Consider the following 23709-nt stretch of genomic DNA (forward strand, 5'->3'; position numbering starts at 1 on the left):
TGTTTTGTACTTATGAAGTAATCTTCCACCTCGCGTTTCAATTTTCTTGTCAGGTTTCAATTTATTTTTAAATTTCTGAAACCAAGAAAGCTTCTTTTTCTCTTTAATGTAACAATAATCCATGTTTTAGACAATTCCGCTTACTTGGGAATTGATCGTATCTATTTCCTTGTTGTTCTGCAAAACCAATCAATCCATGCACGAAACTCACCAACAAGCCAATCAGGTTGAGCTACGTCAGTATTCTGCTCAACCAATAGAATTGCTGCTTTTCAGAATAAGCCAATCAGCTGCAAGCCTGCCTAGTCACATGAGCCAATCAGTGCGCGGTTACTGTGACGTATGCTAGCCAATCACAGCGCGACACTAGTGACGTATACTGCCGCTGCAGCTTCTCTGCCCTCACTCCGCTGTGACACTGACACCTCCTTTACAAAATATTTTCACAGCGCCATGTTTTATGAATCTTTTCAATGGAATTCAGTTAGTAACTCTACAAAAACAAACCATTTGTCTGTTTCGCTAAATAAAGTGATAGCTTTTCATTCATCCAGATATTCTTTTGCGTGAAATAGACGACGCTATTCTCACATTAAATTCATTGATAAAGTAAGGCTACCATACCCTTCTAACAAGTAATAACGAACGTGTTATTTCTCTGAATGTACATTTAGTAACAATTCAAAGTTTCATTCGATCGTATATTACAAAATCATTCACGCACATTCAAACAGAAAAATCCCTAACCATACATACATGAATCTTGGTAGGACTTTAACCCACGCTAGAAAATCCTCACTCGCCAGTAAGATAGACGACGCTTCCTTACCCTTCACTCAAGCTTGGATAAATTCTACTACTCTTTTCACAGTGAGTTTTAAAACAGGACAGTTGTCCCTATACTCGAAAGCTACAATTTCATAGACAATCCTCACTATACATTCTACCTTACACACCTAAAAATCCCTAAACTTGTGCTGTACCTCCACAACACTAGTGATATATGACAATACCACTATTTTGAAACAGAACAAATGCACTGTGCAACTTCACCTGTTACTCTTGCCGGCACAACTAGGAATTTTCACACGGCTGGAAAAAACCTTTCGACTACATATAACAACTGAACAGACTCAACATATGTTAAACATCGATCCTACGTAATTACCATGTAGCATGTCAGTTACCATAGTAACCGTAACTCTGCTACCAAGGAATTGATCCAGGGCCCCTAAGGAAAAACTGTCTCACCAACGCTACCCAACACTACAATACTTACCATTAATCATAAATCACTCACAAAGGCCCATAAACCAACAAGACAATTTTTGGGCGACTGAATCATGTGACCTAATTAATCAAAACTATTCACAAACTATTTACACTTTTATATACCACTGCAGTTTATCATTTCTCACCATGGTTTTAAACATTTATCATTTTAATTAAGTCACTTAGGTTAAAGGATCAACTAATGGTAACTAGACCATGAATAAACAAGACCAGCTTGTCGTTTCAAAATCTAATTTTTATTTAACTTTATTAAAATGATTTATTAGACTGACATTTTCAAGGCAATCAGTAAGCATGAATATAAAGCAAAATAACAGTTTCCATTCCCTCAAACTTTTTCCCTGACTATTCTCTCTCCACCTAGAAAGGAAAAATCAAATTAAGACTGCTTTCCTTACATGAGCCAAAAGTCCGACAGCATGTCACGTCAATCAGGAATCAGAAAGCGAGCAGCGCCCTCCTGCCCATGAGGTCAGGTTTTATACCTTTCTATCTAGCTAAACTGTCTACATTTCATATTTCTCCAAGCAAATCCAGACTTCCCATTGGCTGGCTTATGTCAGTCCACCTTAGGTCATCACCGTTTCAACACTGTGATCAGGCTTTTCTTTAGCCCCATTGTCCCTCGCTTTCGTGACATTTGGCTTCCTCGAAAAAGAAACATTTCTCTCGAGTTACAGTTCTCTACTTCCTTGCCTTGGCAATCTTTCTGGTTTCCTGTCCTTGAGCCTTTCTCCAAGAGTATGTTTAGCACAATTTATTTAATTGCGTTTTTCTGACAAAACGAATGTCAACGTGGTAAAAGTTTTCCACTTCTGAAATGTGCAGGCTCTTCTCTGGACAAGATTCGAAACGCCATTTCTTAGCATGCCTTTAGGCCTCACTCGGAAACTATTATTTAAACAAACACAAGACATCAATTAATTAGAGAATTGAGACCCATCCTGTTACCCACCCCTTTGCTAATTATTATTAACCCATTAATTTATGTTACCGAGCTGAGCACACAAAGCAGCATTTATATCTACCTTCTTCTTTTAGACCACAAGGATTCTCCACAAGCTTTTGTCACGGAAAAGACATAACGTAAGCACACATAATAAGCACATGCTATTAGTTAGACAGCCGCATTTAATACTGACAAAGACAATAGACAGGGTTAGTTTATTATTTTCTACGTACTTGCAACATAGAGCGCATAAGTTAGTCCCTCGTGTTTCTTGTGTAAATGCATTTTAAAACTAAGTAGATTATTAATTCACCACATACTTGTTAATACTGTTATATTTATTATGGAAGTTTAACTTTGCGAGTTTGAACAAAATGTCATTCAGTACCTCACTCCATCAGCAGCCATCCTACAGTCCCGCAGCAACCCAGACGACGGGCCTCCACAGGCGGGAGAGTGAGACGAGACATTGCCCCACCGACAGGTTACCAGTCACAGCCAAGCAGTTCAACAGGGACAGTCGATCCAGCAACACCTCTAGCAACATCTTTGTGAATTCTCACTTGGGACTCCATCCATGCCCACGACGCAACCCATTAAAAGGAACTGTTAGAACTCACCGCAGACCATCACCGACGTCAGCAAAGTGGAAGCCATGCAAGACAGCAAGACAGGTTATCGTCAGCAAACTGTCGGTATGCAGCGGACGTCTCCAAGCCAGCGGTCGTGTCCTGAGGCCCTCAGGTTAAACTACGGGTGCCCGCCAAGAACGTTCTGCTGCAAGCAAAGTCACCAGCCAATGTCTGATGTCATCCTACCACCTAACTAGAAAGACTGATGGACCCTGTGGTATTTAGTTAACTGTTTGTTTTGTCCCTACAGGTTGGACTAACACTTTGTTTGTTCCTCAATAAAGTTGGGGAGGAATGTAGTGTCCTGCGGTACACATTCTAGTGTCCCGAATGAAGCTGTCATCCCAGCCAAACCCTCGAGGGCTGGACACACTGCACCCTCACACTCATTCATCACAGGTGCCACAAGGGATGTGGCCCCGTCAATAAAGGGGCCCGGGTGAACGTGCTCGAGGCCAGTTACTACCCATCTATTCATGTGTCAGTGTCGGTCCTTCATAGTCATATGGGCTTGAGGCCCAATATCACAGGTTTGAATGGGTAACAGGCACGGGAAAGTAAGTACTAACGTTTAAGGTCTTTTCATTGGATGGTACGCTATCCAATCACAGAGTGCTTTTGACAGTTTCCTTTCATGTCGGTGAGAATGGGTGATAGGCACAGGAAAAGTAGTGCTAATATTTAGGGCCTTCCTATTAGATGGTATACTATCCAATCGGGAGATGAATTTAACGGTTTGCTCACTGTTCGGCTAAAATGAGAATAATATCCCCCCATTTTTTGACCTCATGGGGCATATTACCAAGCCCCAGCGATAATTATCACTAAGCGCACTTAGCGCTAGGATAATTATCGCCGGGTAGCGTGGATTTTTTATCACTGAGATAGAGTGCTATCAGCAACGCTTATCTCAGAAGTGATAAAAATCCTCGCGCTAACTGCCTAATGAGAGATTATCGCTGGAAAACCAACGATAAGCTCTCGAAGTTTGGCGTTAGCTTGATGATAGGGGCTCACAAACTTAGCCATGATATCCACCTTCCATAGGATATCATGGCTAAGTCACGAAAATACCAGGTGTAAAAAAAGCAGCGCTAACCGTGGTTAGCGCTGCTTTTTTAATCACTAACAGGGTTAGCGACATCCTTGATAATAGGAGAAATGTCGCTTAACAACATTTCTCCTATTATTTTTCTCTGGAACGCCCCCTTTGCATCTCATTAGAGATGCAAGGGGAAGTGTAGAGAAAAAGGGTGCTAACATGCGAATTTGCGTATTAGCACCCTGTTGCTGATAGGGAGATAATGTTATCTCCGCTTTCTTGGCATTTAAAGTAAAAAAAAGCGGAGATAAATCCCTTGATAATATGCCCCCATGTTTTTTTTTGCGCTTTTATATAGTGAGAACTCAACCCGAAGATATCAAAACGCTCTACATGAGCACCAGCTGCATTACAGACAGACACATTCCACATTTTTTTAAGGCACTAGGGATTAAGTGCCCACAATCACAGGAGGCTTGAGCCTCTCGCCAGACTCGAACCAGGTTCCTCAGCTTTAAAGTCGCCCACTGTCGCCATCAAGCCACATCCTGTCATTGACATTACAGGGTGGAAGTGAATTGCAGCTAATCAGCACATGTTTTTTTAATCTATTTCGTGAAGCTGCTTTTAAGCCATTGGATTTCACATCCTATCGGATACTTTAATTCCGTAGTTTCCTCTCTGGTCTGAAAGGAACAGATAGATTTCAGGTGGAAGATTGTGAGTGGTTGTCTGATTGGGCAATTTGAATTTCAGAGCAACGAGTGGTCAGTTTTTTTTACTCAAATAGGGGATAGGCAGGGCTTTAAGTGAGATGAAAAAACTGAAGGGTCTCTCTAAGGGGCATGGCAAATGTAATTAAGGGCATGCCTTTAAAACAGTATGCTAAAAATCTGTGCATAGCATAGTGCGCCGCCTGACTAGTACTTTGCTGCTTCTGTCAGTGCACCCAGATATATAATACAACAAGTAACATTACCAACACTGGGCTACGTGTAGCTACGTCAAGTGCACTTTTCACTACGCAAGCTACGCGTAGCTACACGAACTGCGTAGTACGGTAGGAAAAATGCTGTTCGCACTGATTGCACAGTGCCGGATGCTTGTCCGCACTGTGCAGTCATTGCAAACGGCATCTTGCACAGTGCAAGCAGTCATTTTTCTGCCGCTCGAGTAGATTTGTACTTGAGCGGCAGCTTTCTCAACGCGGGTTGGTAGTTTCTCAATGCGAGCGGTCGCTAGCATACGCGACCACTCGCAATGAGAAACCTGACATCCCCACGTTGAGAATCTCGCCGGGAGATATATTTTTCACGCTTGCGATCGGCAACTTGATGTTGCTGATCGCGAATGAAGAAAAAGTCTCGGCGGGATGTTGATTTTGCTTGCTCACGGCGCCAACTTGACGCTGAGGACCGCGAGCAAACAAAAAATGCCTGCTACACGTTTTTGCACAGTGCTACATGCAATTCACGTAGCGCGTAGTACCGCAAACTACGCACGCTCCAAGAGCGTAGCGCAGTCTTATGCCCTGGGTTAGTGCTGAGAATGCATTTTCCTATTCATTTTATAGGTGTCTGCAGACTTTTTATTTACCTGCTTTGGAGTAAACACATAAACCAGTGTGTGTGGTATTAGTGGGATCATACCAATGTGTGTGCGTATAGAGCTGAAGACTGGATGGATCTTGAAGGGAGGTAGGTCTAGTTGCCACTAATCCCAACGTAAAATACCCCCATATGATCGCGTTTAAAGATTCTACCTGAAAATGGACCTTAAAAAGAACTTTACTTAAAATCACCTGTATTCATTTTCCACTTATCTTTTCTGGCTTTATTTACTTTATCAGTCAGAGATCGATAAGGCAGTAATAGAACACAATTAAAGTGCTTTACACTGATATTTAGGGGGAGATTTACCTCGACTTTTTTAATGTGTGTGTGTCACAAAAGTGATGCAAATCATGGCAAAATCTTTTTTTCCGAATTTACTTTCCAGCGCTAAACTTGTATAGCGCTGGAAATAATGCAAAAGTAATGCAAAGCAGCACATAGCGCTGCTTGCATTACTTTGCGCCAAGGGGGCCTACCAAAGGTGGAGCATGGGTATTCCCATGCAACCACCCAAGGTTTCTCACGCTAAACACAATTTACTAAATAACGTAGAGTGGAAATAGCGTGAGAAAACTGTTCCCTTTTCAAGTAGGCACAAGGAAGGAGAAATGCTTTAAAGTCTCCTTCCTTTCCCGACTTTGTTTGCGTGGTGCACTGTGCAGCATGCATACAAGTGGGAAAAACTTTGCATTGTGTCTGGGCATCATATTTTGTACAGTAAGGGTACCCTTCCTGTACAGAACCTATGCTAGATTAATGCACACACCCTAGTGCGATCGCGCTGAGGTGTGTGCGTGGCGCACGACTGCTGAAATCAATGCTGGCGCAAGCCAAAGGGGGGGAGAGAGCCGCATCTCTGAAGTTATGGCGCTCTCCTGCTCTCTCCCTGTGGCGCAGCGCAGCCTATCGGGGGGCTGCGCTGCCTTGTGTGACTTTTTGGTAAATCTCCCCCTTAGTGTTTACAATTTGTACTTATAAGGCAGAAAATATAGCGGCTTTTGGCAATTTTCGAATTTTTTTTCTGGTCGGGATATTAAAATGCAGGTCAAGTTGGTACAAAAAACGTCCAAATGGCAGGCCCTAGATGTGGGGTGTTTTTACTGGGGTTCTGGGTAGCCTTGAAGAGAAGCACTGGCTATGGCTTTCAGGGAAGAGACTGTAGAGGACTTAGAGGAGAAGGCAGCTGGGTAAGAATTTCAAGAATGGGATTCCAGGACTGGCACTGATTGAAATGGAAATATAAAAGTGCAGGCATGCACTACCCCAGTATTACTCTTCGCTACTGAGAAGTGCCGGTATTCTGCTGTTAAAAGTATTGCACCACTGTTCTGAAGTACTGGAACACTCCCACTCAAATCAAAGAAGTCCAGCTATTCACTATTTGATAGTCAGAAGATAGGGGCTGGCTATGGCTCTAAAGAGAAGACGCGTCGGTAGGGGAGTTTTAATTGGAGCTTTTCCTGAGAGATAAGGATCTGGGATTTGAAGATGGGCCTTAAACTGAGTCTTGTAGACTATTGTCTGAATAGTGTTCTGTTGTTTGTGACCTCGGTAAGGCTTTGCCGGTGGTGTCTGGGCGATGCTTTTAAGAGGAAGTCCATATAGGGCTTTGTCTAAGTGAAAGCTTTGTAAATTGAGATTGGATCAGAATTTATAGTGACTCCACCGCACCCTTCGAAAGTTTTGAGGGGGCCAAACTCCAAAACTTTGTACTCTAAGGGGCTAAGTAAAACAAAGTTTGAAGAGCACTGGGACAGACCCTGAAGTACACCACGGGAAAGGTCTTTAGTTTCTGAGCAAGATGGAGGCAATGTCATTATTTGGGTACAAGGGATTGATCCATAAAAGCCATTGGAGCCTGCTCCTTGTAAGGTGTTGTGCATGAGATTTTGGTTAATGGTATAAAAAGAAGCTGACAAGTCTAACAAAAACAGTATGCCAGCCATGGCTGAGTCCAATTAGATCATCCATCCATGGTAAAATCACAAGTTCAATACTGTGTCCTGGTCTAAATAAATCCATCGAATAGATCATTTTATTAAGTCAAAGGTCTTCAATTGTGTTAAAGCCATTTTAAAGGATATGGGAGGATATGGGGCAAAAATGTTTGAGGTCAAAGCAGATTAATGGAGGCTTCTTTAGTAGTAGATTGACCGTGACAGTGGTAAAATGATTGGGAAAACACCCTGAGAGAGTGAACTACTCAAAAGATATTTAAAACAATATGTGTTGTGCTTGAGGACAAAAGTTGGCATACAAAGAATGTGGTTGCATGACTGAGGCTGATAAAGTTGCGGTTTCGGTTGGCAATGGAATCATTCAAGATGGAGTCCCTAATCAGGAGGATTTTATCTCTGAAAAAGGAGACAATGTCCTTGAAGATTTGTTTTGGGGGAGTGGTGCTGGATGTTTGGCTGGCTCTGAGAATGCAGGATTTCTGTAATAATGCTGAATTTGAAGCAGATCTGAGGAGGTTGGATCAGTAGGCTTGCTTGGATTCTTTTATTTATTTTTTTTTTTTTTTTTTTTTGGTGTAAGAAGTTTATTGCACATTTCATAGTACTTACAGACATGTTATCGCCTACAACCTCATCAGGCCGGCCATGTGGCTGTAACATCAGCAAATTAATTGTCCATGTACACAGCCCATCAGCCGACTTCCATGGGCTCGGCTGCGTTACATTAAACGTTGACTCAGTACATAGAGTAGTGCTTATGCATACAGTTATTACGCTTGTCATCTTACCCTTCTCCTTTTTCGAGTTTATCCACTCTGTAAACAGTCGAACCCAACACATAAAACTCTAAAGAAAACTTATACCCCTGTGTCACAGCATCCTTCCCCCTCTTTCAATACGGTATGTCTGCATTTCATTTCACTGATCTTGTTGTATAGCATGCTATAAGTCATCAACAGTTTCTACCGACTCATGTTCTAATAAATAGGTGCGTAAATACATCCAATAATCTCTAGGACGTGATCTGGCTGGTAACTCTTCCTCATAAGTGACTAGCATATCACGACAATATGTTAAATCTTCTAGCCAGTGTTTAGTCTTCGGTCCCATTTTGCTATTCCAATGCATCGATACCCTGCGCCTGGCCATCAACAGTGCTACCACGCAGAATTTACGCCTTTGTGCTCTCAGCTGTGGAATAATGCCTAACAAGCACATCTTGGCCTCGCATTGCAGTGACGTCCCAAGCATTTCACTAAGGGCCTGCATCACTTCCCCCCAAAAGCCTGCCACCCGGCGACAATTCCACGCCAGATGTAGGAAGTCAGCATTCTCCGGTCCACACCTTACGCAGCGTGCGTCATCCCGTAGGCCATATCTGAATAACCTCAGCGGGGTATAGTACATTTGGTGTAGATACTTGTAGTGAATGATCCTCAGATTCCCATTGGGTGTCAGCATACCCGTAAGTAGGCATGTCGTTAACCATTCGTCATCTGTTAGCTGTGTGTCTAGTGCTTTATTTCATTTATCCCTCGCTTTCTCTGTGGTTCCTCCTACATCCCGCTGTAAGCTAGTGTACAATTTCGATACCATGTGAGAGGCCGAGTATTAACTGCAGGGACGCCAGAGTCTCAGGTTCATTTGGATAGTTCGGAAAATGTTCTTTCATCGCCCTCTGCACCCTGTAGTATGTGAAGCTAAACAATAGTGTGGGGTTAGTGACATAATCCAGTTTTCTAGTGACTGAAATACCCCATCTTTGTATAAGTCGCCTAATTTATCTATCCCAGCGCATTTTAGTAGATCCATGCCAACCTTCTCCTGCGTTACTGAAAGTGCTGGATGGTGCGCTAGTGGAAGCGCAGGTGCATAAAGCGGCAAGCAGTTTGCAGCCTTTCCCATCAGTCTCCACTCTTCTGTGGTAGTGTTTACCGGGTTAATATCATGATCGTGTAGCCTAGGCCTTTTGTGTGTTAATACGCTTGTTAGTGGAATCGGGTCTGCATCACCTGCTTCCACCGCTACATGCGTCAGGAATGGTATTTCGTGGTACCAGTAATGTGCGAATTGCGCTTGAGCGCACAGGTAATAAAGATAAAAATCTGGGATCTTGAAACCTCCCTGGGCAAACGGTAGTGTCATAGTGTGTAACTCAAGCCTGGCCTGTTTTCCCGCCCAGAGCAGGTTAAGCACCAATTTCGTAATGTTGCGGAAGACCTCTGCAGATGGTTTTATTGGGATATTATTAAATAAATATAGGACCTTGGGTAGTAGTACCATTTTGACTATGGCTGCTCTATCCACCAAAGATAGCGGCAGTTTATTCCATCTGGCGACTTTTTCTTCCAAGGACACAATAGTGTTACCATAATTAGTTCGTATGACCAGGTCCGGGTCTCTATGGAACCATATCCCTAGATACTTGGTCGGTTCGTCGGACCATTCCAGAGGGTAGTCCAGTGTCGTGGGATGCGTGTTGTCTGTCAACGCTAATACTAGGGATTTAGACCAATTTATCTGCAACCCCGAGTGCTGGCCGAATTTGATATATTCTCTTAACAAGGGATTGAGGTGTTGTTCTGGTTTTTTAACATACAACACCATATCATCCGCATATAGCGAGATGTGTATGGGCCGTGTCGGTAGTTGTATTGCCGAATAATGATGGTGTTGACGTATTTTGCAGGCCAGAGGTTCCAGTATCAACGCAAATAACAATGGTGAAAGGGGGCACCCCTGTCTGGTACCTCTACAGATCTTAATGGGGTCTGAGACATATTTGTTAATTCTTATGCGCGCTGTTAGGTTCGTGTATAACATTGTAATCCACCCCAGAAAAATGCCTGGGAAACCCATGCGTATCAGCACCGCATGTAAAAACGGCCAGTCTATGGTGTCGAACGCTTTGGCTGCGTCCAACAGCACCGCCACAGCCTTAATTTCTGGCGCCAAATAATGGGCTAGTGCGAATAGCGTTCGTGTATTGTGCATGGTGGATCTATCCGGTATGAACCCGGATTGGTCCGGTCGTATTAACATGGGCATCAGTGGCTTAATTCTGTCTGCCAATAAGCTTGCTATTATTTTCGTGTCGACATTGATGAGTGAGAGAGGGCGATAGGAATCGCACTTATCCTGCTCTTTCCCAGGCTTCAACAGCGCAATAAGCATTGCCTCCCGCATTGATGCTGGTAGAGTCTGTGCCTCATGCGCCGCTCCATACAATCTCACTAAATGTGGGGCTAGCAAGTCCGCAAATTTTTTATAAAATTCCACCACAAACCCATCTGGCCCCGGCGCCTTGCCATTCGGCAGTCTGTTAATAGTATCTGTGACTTCTTCAACAGTGACAGGGCGAGCTAGGTATTCTCGGTGTCCATCTGCCAGCCACGCAATTTCTACGTCTTCCATATATGACAATAATTCCTCTCGCGGTATCAAGGGGCGTGCTTCATATAGTGCACCATATGTGTCCATAAATTCCTTCTTTTCTCCCGTAATGTCCCTGGTGACATGTCCCTCCCGGGTTCGTATAGCCGTGATATTTTGGGGCGTGCGACCTGAGCAAATCTTATCCGCTAGTGCTTTACCTGGCCTGCCTCCCTCCCCATATACTCTAGCATTTTTACGCTTGGATACATATTTAAGCTCGTCTGTTGCAAACTGGCGGTGTTCCACTAGTAATGTTTGTATGTCTCCCAACAATTTAGTATCTCCTGTTTGTGTGTATTTCTGTTCTAATTTGTGCATCTCGGTCTCACGTGTTTGCAGTTGTCGTCTAATGTCTCTCAATATGCCTGCGGAGGTACTTATGCTCACCCCGCGTATCGTGGCTTTAAATGCCTCCCACAGCAGACAAGGATCGTCCTTCGTGGGGCCATTCAGTTCAAAATATTCTACCATTGCTTTGTGTAGTGTGTCGACATATATGGTGTCTTGTAATGACGCAGCATTAAGCCTCCAAGCGAATGGTGGCGGCTCATAGTGCGGTATAGTCATCTCAACCAGCACCGGGCTATGATCCGATAATGTTCTAGGCAGGTGCTTTATAGCAGCGGCCCATGTTGTCACTTCATGCGTCCCCAGCCAGTAGTCCAGTCTGGACCAGCTGTTGTGCACAGCGTTTATATGTGTCGCTACTTTCGCCTCCGGATGCTGAACCCTCCACACATCTGCCATGTTCAGGTCGGCTATGGCATCCTGTATCATCGCTCTTGCTCTGACATGTGGTTCTAGTGTGCCTGGGGTCCTATCAAGTCCGTCCCGTAGTGCTACATTAAAATCCCCCCCCCACAGCACGTGCTCTATCTGAAGGTCTGTAATGGTGTCCCACACTTTCCTAAAGAAACCTGGATCATCAATATTTGGGCCATATGTGTTAACCAGAGCCATCCGTCGTTGCCGCACGGTACCCACCACTACAACACATCTGCCTTCATGATCAGTGTGTGTGTAGTCTATCTTGAAATGTACCCCTTTGCGAACTAGGATGCTAACCCCTCTGGAGTATGATGAGTAATTCGAGTTGGTAACTGATTCTGCCCATCTAGCACCCAGATTAGAAGCATTGGTGGTTGCTATGTGTGTTTCCTGCAGAAAGGCTACGTCAATATGCAATCTGTCGAAGTACGCAAACATTTGTCGGATTTTTTTGGGGTTACCCAGGCCCCTTACATTCCACGTGATGAACGTTAAGTCATGTGATCTAGTCATGTCGGTGTTATCGGTTGATGCTCTGATATGCCGGTGTCCACCCTCATGTGCCGAGTGTCGGTATTGTGTCTCATCGCTTAATGCAGAAGGTTGAGGTAGAAATGCAGTATAATAATCATTACAATGTGTTTCAGAAATATGGAGGTCGCCATGCCTCTCAGACACAGTGGTTGGATTCTAACAACTCCCAGTCCCCCCGTCCGCCCCCCTCCCACTTCAGCTCCCAAACTGTGCCAAAGCCTTCCCTTTATAACATTCAAAACAATTATAGAACTGGTATTGGGGCGCACCCTCTCGGGGGTGGCACCAGGTACACACATCTCCATCCACATAGTGGATGTGGACAGGAGGTAGCGGTCTAGCCAATATATCGCATATATGTCCTTTTTCCCCATCTTCTCCATCTCTCAAATGACCTTTTTCTTATAATTCAACACCTCCATATTATTAGTGCGATTGTCATGCTTCAGTAGGCCAATTCACTTACTGATAGGTGTCCTAGACTATCTTTATCAATGCAACCAGTGGGATCTTGTAGCATTTGTCAATTGTTCATCCCTGCACGGTAAACCGGAGCCCATTTAGCCCTCATTCCACTAATTTCAGAATATCTTACCTAGGTTGGTGTCACCCAGCACCTCGCAGTCTGGACCTATCCCCCCTTCACCTAGAAGTCCCATGCATGCTCAGTGTACTCACTGCGGGTGGCATCACCTCCAGCTCAGATAGCGGGCACGGTCAGGAATGTACTGCAAGGGGGTTCCCCCTATCGTGCGGTATCCGTATACAAGTATTGTCCATTGTCCCCTTATGTCCATAATGTCTGTCCACACAAGCGCCAATCTGCAGCGTCCAATTGCGAATTCGTACTTTGTCCCGTCGCACATATTAGTTCTTAGTTCGTTCTCTCGAAGCTTCAGTCGACATCGCTAGTCTGCTCGTCTCGCTCTTGTGATTTCCTCCTTTTCCCGAGCTTCTTGATGTATTCCTGCGCCGCCTGCACCGTTGGGAGCACAACCGGTTTACCCGCATTTGTGATTTTGAGCTTTGCCGGGTAGAGCATCGCGTACTCCAAACCCAGGTCTCGCAATTTTTTCTTAACCGGGGCGAATTCTTTGCGTGCCATCTGCACTGCCATAGTGTGGTCTGGGTAGAATTCCAGTGTATTTCCGTGATGTGTGATTTTGCCCATTTCTCTGGCCAATCTGAGGACCGTGTCTCGGTCCCTGTAATTTAGCATGCGGGCTATAATCATGTGCGGGGCCATCCCTGGCTTAGGTGTCGGCGCCAGTTAGCGGTGGGCCCTTTCGACTAGGAAGACACTTGACAGTTTTTCGGCGCCAAAGATCTCTTTCAGCAATGTCTCGATGTAGGTCTCCATTTTGCCCGTGTTGGTGGATTCTGGCAGGCCAGAAATTCGTACATTGTTGCGCCTAGATCTCGCTTCTTGGTCCTCCACCTTGGCTCGGAGGGTCTCCAACGTTTTATCAAAACCGCCACATGCTTTCAGTGCGTTCCTGGAGTCGTCTTCCACTGTAGAGATTCTCTGCTCCGCTTCTGCCAAGCGTCCGTCATGTTTTTCTATTTTGGCCGCCATACGATCTACACGTTGCACCACATTGTCAAGTTTACCATTCATCTCCTGGAGACTTCGCTGGATAGCTCTCAAGACTGCCTCTATGCCTGTATTGTCAGTCGCGCTCTGTTCTTCCTCTAGATCCGGGGTAGTCGCATTGTTCTTGGTCTGCTTCTTGGCTTCAAACGGTAACTTGGACTGCTGTTTATCTGGTTTACCCATATCACCTGAGCAAACTGGAGGACTATGCCTTAGCGGGCTTACTGCTGTCTGGGCGCCCGTAGTTGATTGATTCCGGCGGGCTGGTGGCCGCGCTCCCGTTTGTGCAGCAGATCTACTCATCAGGTGGAGCCTCAGTTCGCGTGTTCCTTCGTGCTGCTGCCTCCTGCTAAGAATAAAGGCAGCCTCAGTCCAGGCAATTATTTCCGGTGTTTCAGCAGATTAGCAGCGCCTGTTGGCAGATGCGTATTCAGCGTAGTGCTGTTTCGACCCAACTGCGCCTTATGTTCAGGGTGTCCTAATTGCCGCTTAGCTTCCGGGCCTTATGAGCTGTACTAATGCAGCTGGTTCGTAGTGCAGCAGCGGTCGTATCATAAATCCCTTGATAATATGCCCCCATGTTTTTTTTTGCGCTTTTATATAGTGAGAACTCAACCCGAAGATATCAAAACGCTCTACATGAGCACCAGCTGCATTACAGACAGACACATTCCACATTTTTTTAAGGCACTAGGGATTAAGTGCCCACAATCACAGGAGGCTTGAGCCTCTCGCCAGACTCGAACCAGGTTCCTCAGCTTTAAAGTCGCCCACTGTCGCCATCAAGCCACATCCTGTCATTGACATTACAGGGTGGAAGTGAATTGCAGCTAATCAGCACATGTTTTTTTAATCTATTTCGTGAAGCTGCTTTTAAGCCATTGGATTTCACATCCTATCGGATACTTTAATTCCGTAGTTTCCTCTCTGGTCTGAAAGGAACAGATAGATTTCAGGTGGAAGATTGTGAGTGGTTGTCTGATTGGGCAATTTGAATTTCAGAGCAACGAGTGGTCAGTTTTTTTTACTCAAATAGGGGATAGGCAGGGCTTTAAGTGAGATGAAAAAACTGAAGGGTCTCTCTAAGGGGCATGGCAAATGTAATTAAGGGCATGCCTTTAAAACAGTATGCTAAAAATCTGTGCATAGCATAGTGCGCCGCCTGACTAGTACTTTGCTGCTTCTGTCAGTGCACCCAGATATATAATACAACAAGTAACATTACCAACACTGGGCTACGTGTAGCTACGTCAAGTGCACTTTTCACTACGCAAGCTACGCGTAGCTACACGAACTGCGTAGTACGGTAGGAAAAATGCTGTTCGCACTGATTGCACAGTGCCGGATGCTTGTCCGCACTGTGCAGTCATTGCAAACGGCATCTTGCACAGTGCAAGCAGTCATTTTTCTGCCGCTCGAGTAGATTTGTACTTGAGCGGCAGCTTTCTCAACGCGGGTTGGTAGTTTCTCAATGCGAGCGGTCGCTAGCATACGCGACCACTCGCAATGAGAAACCTGACATCCCCACGTTGAGAATCTCGCCGGGAGATATATTTTTCACGCTTGCGATCGGCAACTTGATGTTGCTGATCGCGAATGAAGAAAAAGTCTCGGCGGGATGTTGATTTTGCTTGCTCACGGCGCCAACTTGACGCTGAGGACCGCGAGCAAACAAAAAATGCCTGCTACACGTTTTTGCACAGTGCTACATGCAATTCACGTAGCGCGTAGTACCGCAAACTACGCACGCTCCAAGAGCGTAGCGCAGTCTTATGCCCTGGGTTAGTGCTGAGAATGCATTTTCCTATTCATTTTATAGGTGTCTGCAGACTTTTTATTTACCTGCTTTGGAGTAAACACATAAACCAGTGTGTGTGGTATTAGTGGGATCATACCAATGTGTGTGCGTATAGAGCTGAAGACTGGATGGATCTTGAAGGGAGGTAGGTCTAGTTGCCACTAATCCCAACGTAAAATACCCCCATATGATCGCGTTTAAAGATTCTACCTGAAAATGGACCTTAAAAAGAACTTTACTTAAAATCACCTGTATTCATTTTCCACTTATCTTTTCTGGCTTTATTTACTTTATCAGTCAGAGATCGATAAGGCAGTAATAGAACACAATTAAAGTGCTTTACACTGATATTTAGGGGGAGATTTACCTCGACTTTTTTAATGTGTGTGTGTCACAAAAGTGATGCAAATCATGGCAAAATCTTTTTTTCCGAATTTACTTTCCAGCGCTAAACTTGTATAGCGCTGGAAATAATGCAAAAGTAATGCAAAGCAGCACATAGCGCTGCTTGCATTACTTTGCGCCAAGGGGGCCTACCAAAGGTGGAGCATGGGTATTCCCATGCAACCACCCAAGGTTTCTCACGCTAAACACAATTTACTAAATAACGTAGAGTGGAAATAGCGTGAGAAAATTGTTCCCTTTTCAAGTAGGCACAAGGAAGGAGAAATGCTTTAAAGTCTCCTTCCTTTCCCGACTTTGTTTGCGTGGTGCACTGTGCAGCATGCATACAAGTGGGAAAAACTTTGCATTGTGTCTGGGCATCATATTTTGTACAGTAAGGGTACCCTTCCTGTACAGAACCTATGCTAGATTAATGCACACACCCTAGTGCGATCGCGCTGAGGTGTGTGCGTGGCGCACGACTGCTGAAATCAATGCTGGCGCAAGCCAAAGGGGGGGAGAGAGCCGCATCTCTGAAGTTATGGCGCTCTCCTGCTCTCTCCCTGTGGCGCAGCGCAGCCTATCGGGGGGCTGCGCTGCCTTGTGTGACTTTTTGGTAAATCTCCCCCTTAGTGTTTACAATTTGTACTTATAAGGCAGAAAATATAGCGGCTTTTGGCAATTTTCGAATTTTTTTTCTGGTCGGGATATTAAAATGCAGGTCAAGTTGGTACAAAAAACGTCCAAATGGCAGGCCCTAGATGTGGGGTGTTTTTACTGGGGTTCTGGGTAGCCTTGAAGAGAAGCACTGGCTATGGCTTTCAGGGAAGAGACTGTAGAGGACTTAGAGGAGAAGGCAGCTGGGTAAGAATTTCAAGAATGGGATTCCAGGACTGGCACTGATTGAAATGGAAATATAAAAGTGCAGGCATGCACTACCCCAGTATTACTCTTCGCTACTGAGAAGTGCTGGTATTCTGCTGTTAAAAGTATTGCACCACTGTTCTGAAGTACTGGAACACTCCCACTCAAATCAAAGAAGTCCAGCTATTCACTATTTGATAGTCAGAAGATAGGGGCTGGGTATGGCTCTAAAGAGAAGACGCGTCGGTAGGGGAGTTTTAATTGGAGCTTTTCCTGAGAGATAAGGATCTGGGATTTGAAGATGGGCCTTAAACTGAGTCTTGTAGACTATTGTCTGAATAGTGTTCTGTTGTTTGTGACCTCGGTAAGGCTTTGCCGGTGGTGTCTGGGCGATGCTTTTAAGAGGAAGTCCATATAGGGCTTTGTCTAAGTGAAAGCTTTGTAAATTGAGATTGGATCAGAATTTATAGTGACTCCACCGCACCCTTCGAAAGTTTTGAGGGGGCCAAACTCCAAAACTTTGTACTCTAAGGGGCTAAGTAAAACAAAGTTTGAAGAGCACTGGGACAGACCCTGAAGTACACCACGGGAAAGGTCTTTAGTTTCTGAGCAAGATGGAGGCAATGTCATTATTTGGGTACAAGGGATTGATCCATAAAAGCCATTGGAGCCTGCTCCTTGTAAGGTGTTGTGCATGAGATTTTGGTTAATGGTATAAAAAGAAGCTGACAAGTCTAACAAAAACAGTATGCCAGCCATGGCTGAGTCCAATTAGATCATCCATCCATGGTAAAATCACAAGTTCAATACTGTGTCCTGGTCTAAATAAATCCATCGAATAGATCATTTTATTAAGTCAAAGGTCTTCAATTGTGTTAAAGCCATTTTAAAGGATATGGGAGGATATGGGGCAAAAATGTTTGAGGTCAAAGCAGATTAATGGAGGCTTCTTTAGTAGTAGATTGACCGTGACAGTGGTAAAATGATTGGGAAAACACCCTGAGAGAGTGAACTACTCAAAAGATATTTAAAACAATATGTGTTGTGCTTGAGGACAAAAGTTGGCATACAAAGAATGTGGTTGCATGACTGAGGCTGATAAAGTTGCGGTTTCGGTTGGCAATGGAATCATTCAAGATGGAGTCCCTAATCAGGAGGATTTTATCTCTGAAAAAGGAGACAATGTCCTTGAAGATTTGTTTTGGGGGAGTGGTGCTGGATGTTTGGCTGGCTCTGAGAATGCAGGATTTCTGTAATAATGCTGAATTTGAAGCAGATCTGAGGAGGTTGGATCAGTAGGCTTGCTTGGATTCTTTTATTTATTTTTTTTTTATTTTTTTTTTTGGTGTAAGAAGTTTATTGCACATTTCATAGTACTTACAGACATGTTATCGCCTACAACCTCATCAGGCCGGCCATGTGGCTGTAACATCAGCAAATTAATTGTCCATGTACACAGCCCATCAGCCGACATCCATGGGCTCGGCGGCGTTACATTAAACGTTGACTCAGTACATAGAGTAGTGCTTATGCATACAGTTATTACGCTTGTCATCTTACCCTTCTCCTTTTTCGAGTTTATCCACTCTGTAAACAGTCGAACCCAACACATAAAACTCTAAAGAAAACTTATACCCCTGTGTCACAGCATCCTTCCCCCTCTTTCAATACGGTATGTCTGCATTTCATTTCACTGATCTTGTTGTATAGCATGCTATAAGTCATCAACAGTTTCTACCGACTCATGTTCTAATAAATAGGTGCGTAAATACATCCAATAATCTCTAGGACGTGATCTGGCTGGTAACTCTTCCTCATAAGTGACTAGCATATCACGACAATATGTTAAATCTTCTAGCCAGTGTTTAGTCTTCGGTCACATTTTGCTATTCCAATGCATCGATACCCTTCGCCTGGCCATCAACAGTGCTACCACGCAGAATTTACGCCTTTGTGCTCTCAGCTGTGGAATAATGCCTAACAAGCACATCTTGGCCTCGCATTGCAGTGACGTCCCAAGCATTTCACTAAGGGCCTGCATCACTTCCCCCCAAAAGCCTGCCACCCGGCGACAATTCCACGCCAGATGTAGGAAGTCAGCATTCTCCGGTCCACACCTTACGCAGCGTGCGTCATCCCGTAGGCCATATCTGAATAACCTCAGCGGGGTATAGTACATTTGGTGTAGATACTTGTAGTGAATGATCCTCAGATTCCCATTGGGTGTCAGCATACCCGTAAGTAGGCATGTCGTTAACCATTCGTCATCTGTTAGCTGTGTGTCTAGTGCTTTATTCCATTTATCCCTCGCTTTCTCTGTGGTTCCTCCTACATCCCGCTGTAAGCTAGTGTACAATTTCGATACCATGTGAGAGGCCGAGTATTAACTGCAGGGACGCCAGAGTCTCAGGTTCATTTGGATAGTTCGGAAAATGTTCTTTCATCGCCCTCTGCACCCTGTAGTATGTGAAGCTAAACAATAGTGTCGGGTTAGTGACATAATCCAGTTTTCTAGTGACTGAAATACCCCATCTTTGTATAAGTCGCCTAATTTATCTATCCCAGCGCATTTTAGTAGATCCATGCCAACCTTCTCCTGCGTTACTGAAAGTGCTGGATGGTGCGCTAGTGGAAGCGCAGGTGCATAAAGCGGCAAGCAGTTTGCAGCCTTTCCCATCAGTCTCCACGCTTCTGTGGTAGTGTTTACCGGGTTAATATCATGATCGTGTAGCCTAGGCCTTTTGTGTGTTAATACGCTTGTTAGTGGAATCGGGTCTGCATCACCTGCTTCCACCGCTACATGCGTCAGGAATGGTATTTCGTGGTACCAGTAATGTGCGAATTGCGCTTGAGCGCACAGGTAATAAAGATAAAAATCTGGGATCTTGAAACCTCCCTGGGCAAACGGTAGTGTCATAGTGTGTAACTCAAGCCTGGCCTGTTTTCCCGCCCAGAGCAGGTTAAGCACCAATTTCGTAATGTTGCGGAAGACCTCTGCAGATGGTTTTATTGGGATATTATTAAATAAATATAGGACCTTGGGTAGTAGTACCATTTTGACTATGGCTGCTCTATCCGCCAAAGATAGCGGCAGTTTATTCCATCTGGCGACTTTTTCTTCCAAGGACACAATAGTGTTACCATAATTAGTTCGTATGACCAGGTCCGGGTCTCTATGGAACCATATCCCTAGATACTTGGTCGGTTCGTCGGACCATTCCAGAGGGTAGTCCAGTGTCGTGGGATGCGTGTTGTCTGTCAACGCTAATACTAGGGATTTAGACCAATTTATCTGCAACCCCGAGTGCTGGCCGAATTTGATATATTCTCTTAACAAGGGATTGAGGTGTTGTTCTGGTTTTTTAACATACAACACCATATCATCCGCATATAGCGAGATGTGTATGGGCCGTGTCGGTAGTTGTATTGCCGAATAATGATGGTGTTGACGTATTTTGCAGGCCAGAGGTTCCAGTATCAACGCAAATAACAATGGTGAAAGGGGGCACCCCTGTCTGGTACCTCTACAGATCTTAATGGGGTCTGAGACATATTTGTTAATTCTTATGCGCGCTGTTAGGTTCGTGTATAACATTGTAATCCACCCCAGAAAAATGCCTGGGAAACCCATGCGTATCAGCACCGCATGTAAAAACGGCCAGTCTATGGTGTCGAACGCTTTGGCTGCGTCCAACAGCACCGCCACAGCCTTAATTTCTGGCGCCAAATAATGGGCTAGTGCGAATAGCGTTCGTGTATTGTGCATGGTGGATCTATCCGGTATGAACCCGGATTGGTCCGGTCGTATTAACATGGGCATCAGTGGCTTAATTCTGTCTGCCAATAAGCTTGCTATTATTTTCGTGTCGACATTGATGAGTGAGAGAGGGCGATAGGAATCGCACTTATCCTGCTCTTTCCCAGGCTTCAACAGCGCAATAAGCATTGCCTCCCGCATTGATGCTGGTAGAGTCTGTGCCTCATGCGCCGCTCCATACAATCTCACTAAATGTGGGGCTAGCAAGTCCGCAAATTTTTTATAAAATTCCACCACAAACCCATCTGGCCCCGGCGCCTTGCCATTCGGCAGTCTGTTAATAGTATCTGTGACTTCTTCAACAGTGACAGGGCGAGCTAGGTATTCTCGGTGTCCATCTGCCAGCCACGCAATTTCTACGTCTTCCATATATGACAATAATTCCTCTCGCGGTATCAAGGGGCGTGCTTCATATAGTGCACCATATGTGTCCATAAATTCCTTCTTTATTCCCGTAATGTCCCTGGTGACATGTCCCTCCCGGGTTCGTATAGCCGTGATATTTTGGGGCGTGCGACCTGAGCAAATCTTATCCGCTAGTGCTTTACCTGGCCTGCCTCCCTCCCCATATACTCTAGCATTTTTACGCTTGGATACATATTTAAGCTCGTCTGTTGCAAACTGGCGGTGTTCCACTAGTAATGTTTGTATGTCTCCCAACAATTTAGTATCTCCTGTTTGTGTGTATTTCTGTTCTAATTTGTGCATCTCGGTCTCACGTGTTTGCAGTTGTCATCTAATGTCTCTCAATATGCCTGCGGAGGTACTTATGCTCACCCCGCGTATCGTGGCTTTAAATGCCTCCCACAGCAGACAAGGATCGTCCGTCGTGGGGCCATTCAGTTCAAAATATTCTACCATTGCTTTGTGTAGTGTGTCGACATATATGGTGTCTTGTAATGACGCAGCATTAAGCCTCCAAGCGAATGGTGGCGGCTCATAGTGCGGTATAGTCATCTCAACCAGCACCGGGCTATGATCCGATAATGTTCTAGGCAGGTGCTTTATAGCAGCGGCCCATGTTGTCACTTCATGCGTCCCCAGCCAGTAGTCCAGTCTGGACCAGCTGTTGTGCACAGCGTTTATATGTGTCGCTACTTTCGCCTCCGGATGCTGAACCCTCCACACATCTGCCATGTTCAGGTCGGCTATGGCATCCTGTATCATCGCTCTTGCTCTGACATGTGGTTCTAGTGTGCCTGGGGTCCTATCAAGTCCGTCCCGTAGTGCTACATTAAAATCCCCCCCCCCACAGCACGTGCTCTATCTGAAGGTCTGTAATGGTGTCCCACACTTTCCTAAAGAAACCTGGATCATCAATATTTGGGCCATATGTGTTAACCAGAGCCATCCGTCGTTGCCGTACGGTACCCACCACTACAACACATCTGCCTTCATGATCAGTGTGTGTGTAGTCTATCTTGAAATGTACCCCTTTGCGAACTAGGATGCTAACCCCTCTGGAGTATGATGAGTAATTCGAGTTGGTAACTGATTCTGCCCATCTAGCACCCAGATTAGAAGCATTGGTGGTTGCTATGTGTGTTTCCTGCAGAAAGGCTACGTCAATATGCAATCTGTCGAAGTACGCAAACATTTGTCGGATTTTTTTGGGGTTACCCAGGCCCCTTACATTCCACGTGATGAACGTTAAGTCATGTGATCTAGTCATGTCGGTGTTATCGGTTGATGCTCTGATATGCCGGTGTCCACCCTCATGTGCCGAGTGTCGGTATTGTGTCTCATCGCTTAATGCAGAAGGTTGAGGTAGAAATGCAGTATAATAATCATTACAATGTGTTTCAGAAATATGGAGGTCGCCATGCCTCTCAGACACAGTGGTTGGATTCTAACAACTCCCAGTCCCCCCGTCCGCCCCCCTCCCACTTCAGCTCCCAAACTGTGCCAAAGCCTTCCCTTTATAACATTCAAAACAATTATAGAACTGGTATTGGGGCGCACCCTCTCGGGGGTGGCACCAGGTACACACATCTCCATCCACATAGTGGATGTGGACAGGAGGTAGCGGTCTAGCCAATATATCGCATATATGTCCTTTTTCCCCATCTTCTCCATCTCTCAAATGACCTTTTTCTTATAATTCAACACCTCCATATTATTAGTGCGATTGTCATGCTTCAGTAGGCCAATTCACTTACTGATAGGTGTCCTAGACTATCTTTATCAATGCAACCAGTGGGATCTTGTAGCATTTGTCAATTGTTCATCCCTGCACGGTAAACCGGAGCCCATTTAGCCCTCATTCCACTAATTTCAGAATATCTTACCTAGGTTGGTGTCACCCAGCACCTCGCAGTCTGGACCTATCCCCCCTTCACCTAGAAGTCCCATGCATGCTCAGTGTACTCACTGCGGGTGGCATCACCTCCAGCTCAGATAGCGGGCACGGTCAGGAATGTACTGCAAGGGGGTTCCCCCTATCGTGCGGTATCCGTATACAAGTATTGTCCATTGTCCCCTTATGTCCATAATGTCTGTCCGCACAAGCGCCAATCTGCAGCGTCCAATTGCGAATTCGTACTTTGTCCCGTCGCACATATTAGTTCTTAGTTCGTTCTCTCGAAGCTTCAGTCGACATCGCTAGTCTGCTCGTCTCGCTCTTGTGATTTCCTCCTTTTCCCGAGCTTCTTGATGTATTCCTGCGCCGCCTGCACCGTTGGGAGCACAACCGGTTTACCCGCATTTGTGATTTTGAGCTTTGCCGGGTAGAGCATCGCGTACTCCAAACCCAGGTCTCGCAATTTTTTCTTAACCGGGGCGAATTCTTTGCGTGCCATCTGCACTGCCATAGTGTGGTCTGGGTAGAATTCCAGTGTATTTCCGTGATGTGTGATTTTGCCCATTTCTCTGGCCAATCTGAGGACCGTGTCTCGGTCCCTGTAATTTAGCATGCGGGCTATAATCATGTGCGGGGCCATCCCTGGCTTAGGTGTCGGCGCCAGTTAGCGGTGGGCCCTTTCGACTAGGAAGACACTTGACAGTTTTTCGGCGCCAAAGATCTCTTTCA

The sequence above is a fragment of the Lissotriton helveticus genome, chromosome 8 (genome assembly GCF_964261635.1).
Source record: "Lissotriton helveticus chromosome 8, aLisHel1.1, whole genome shotgun sequence".
NCBI lineage: Eukaryota > Metazoa > Chordata > Amphibia > Caudata > Salamandridae > Lissotriton > Lissotriton helveticus.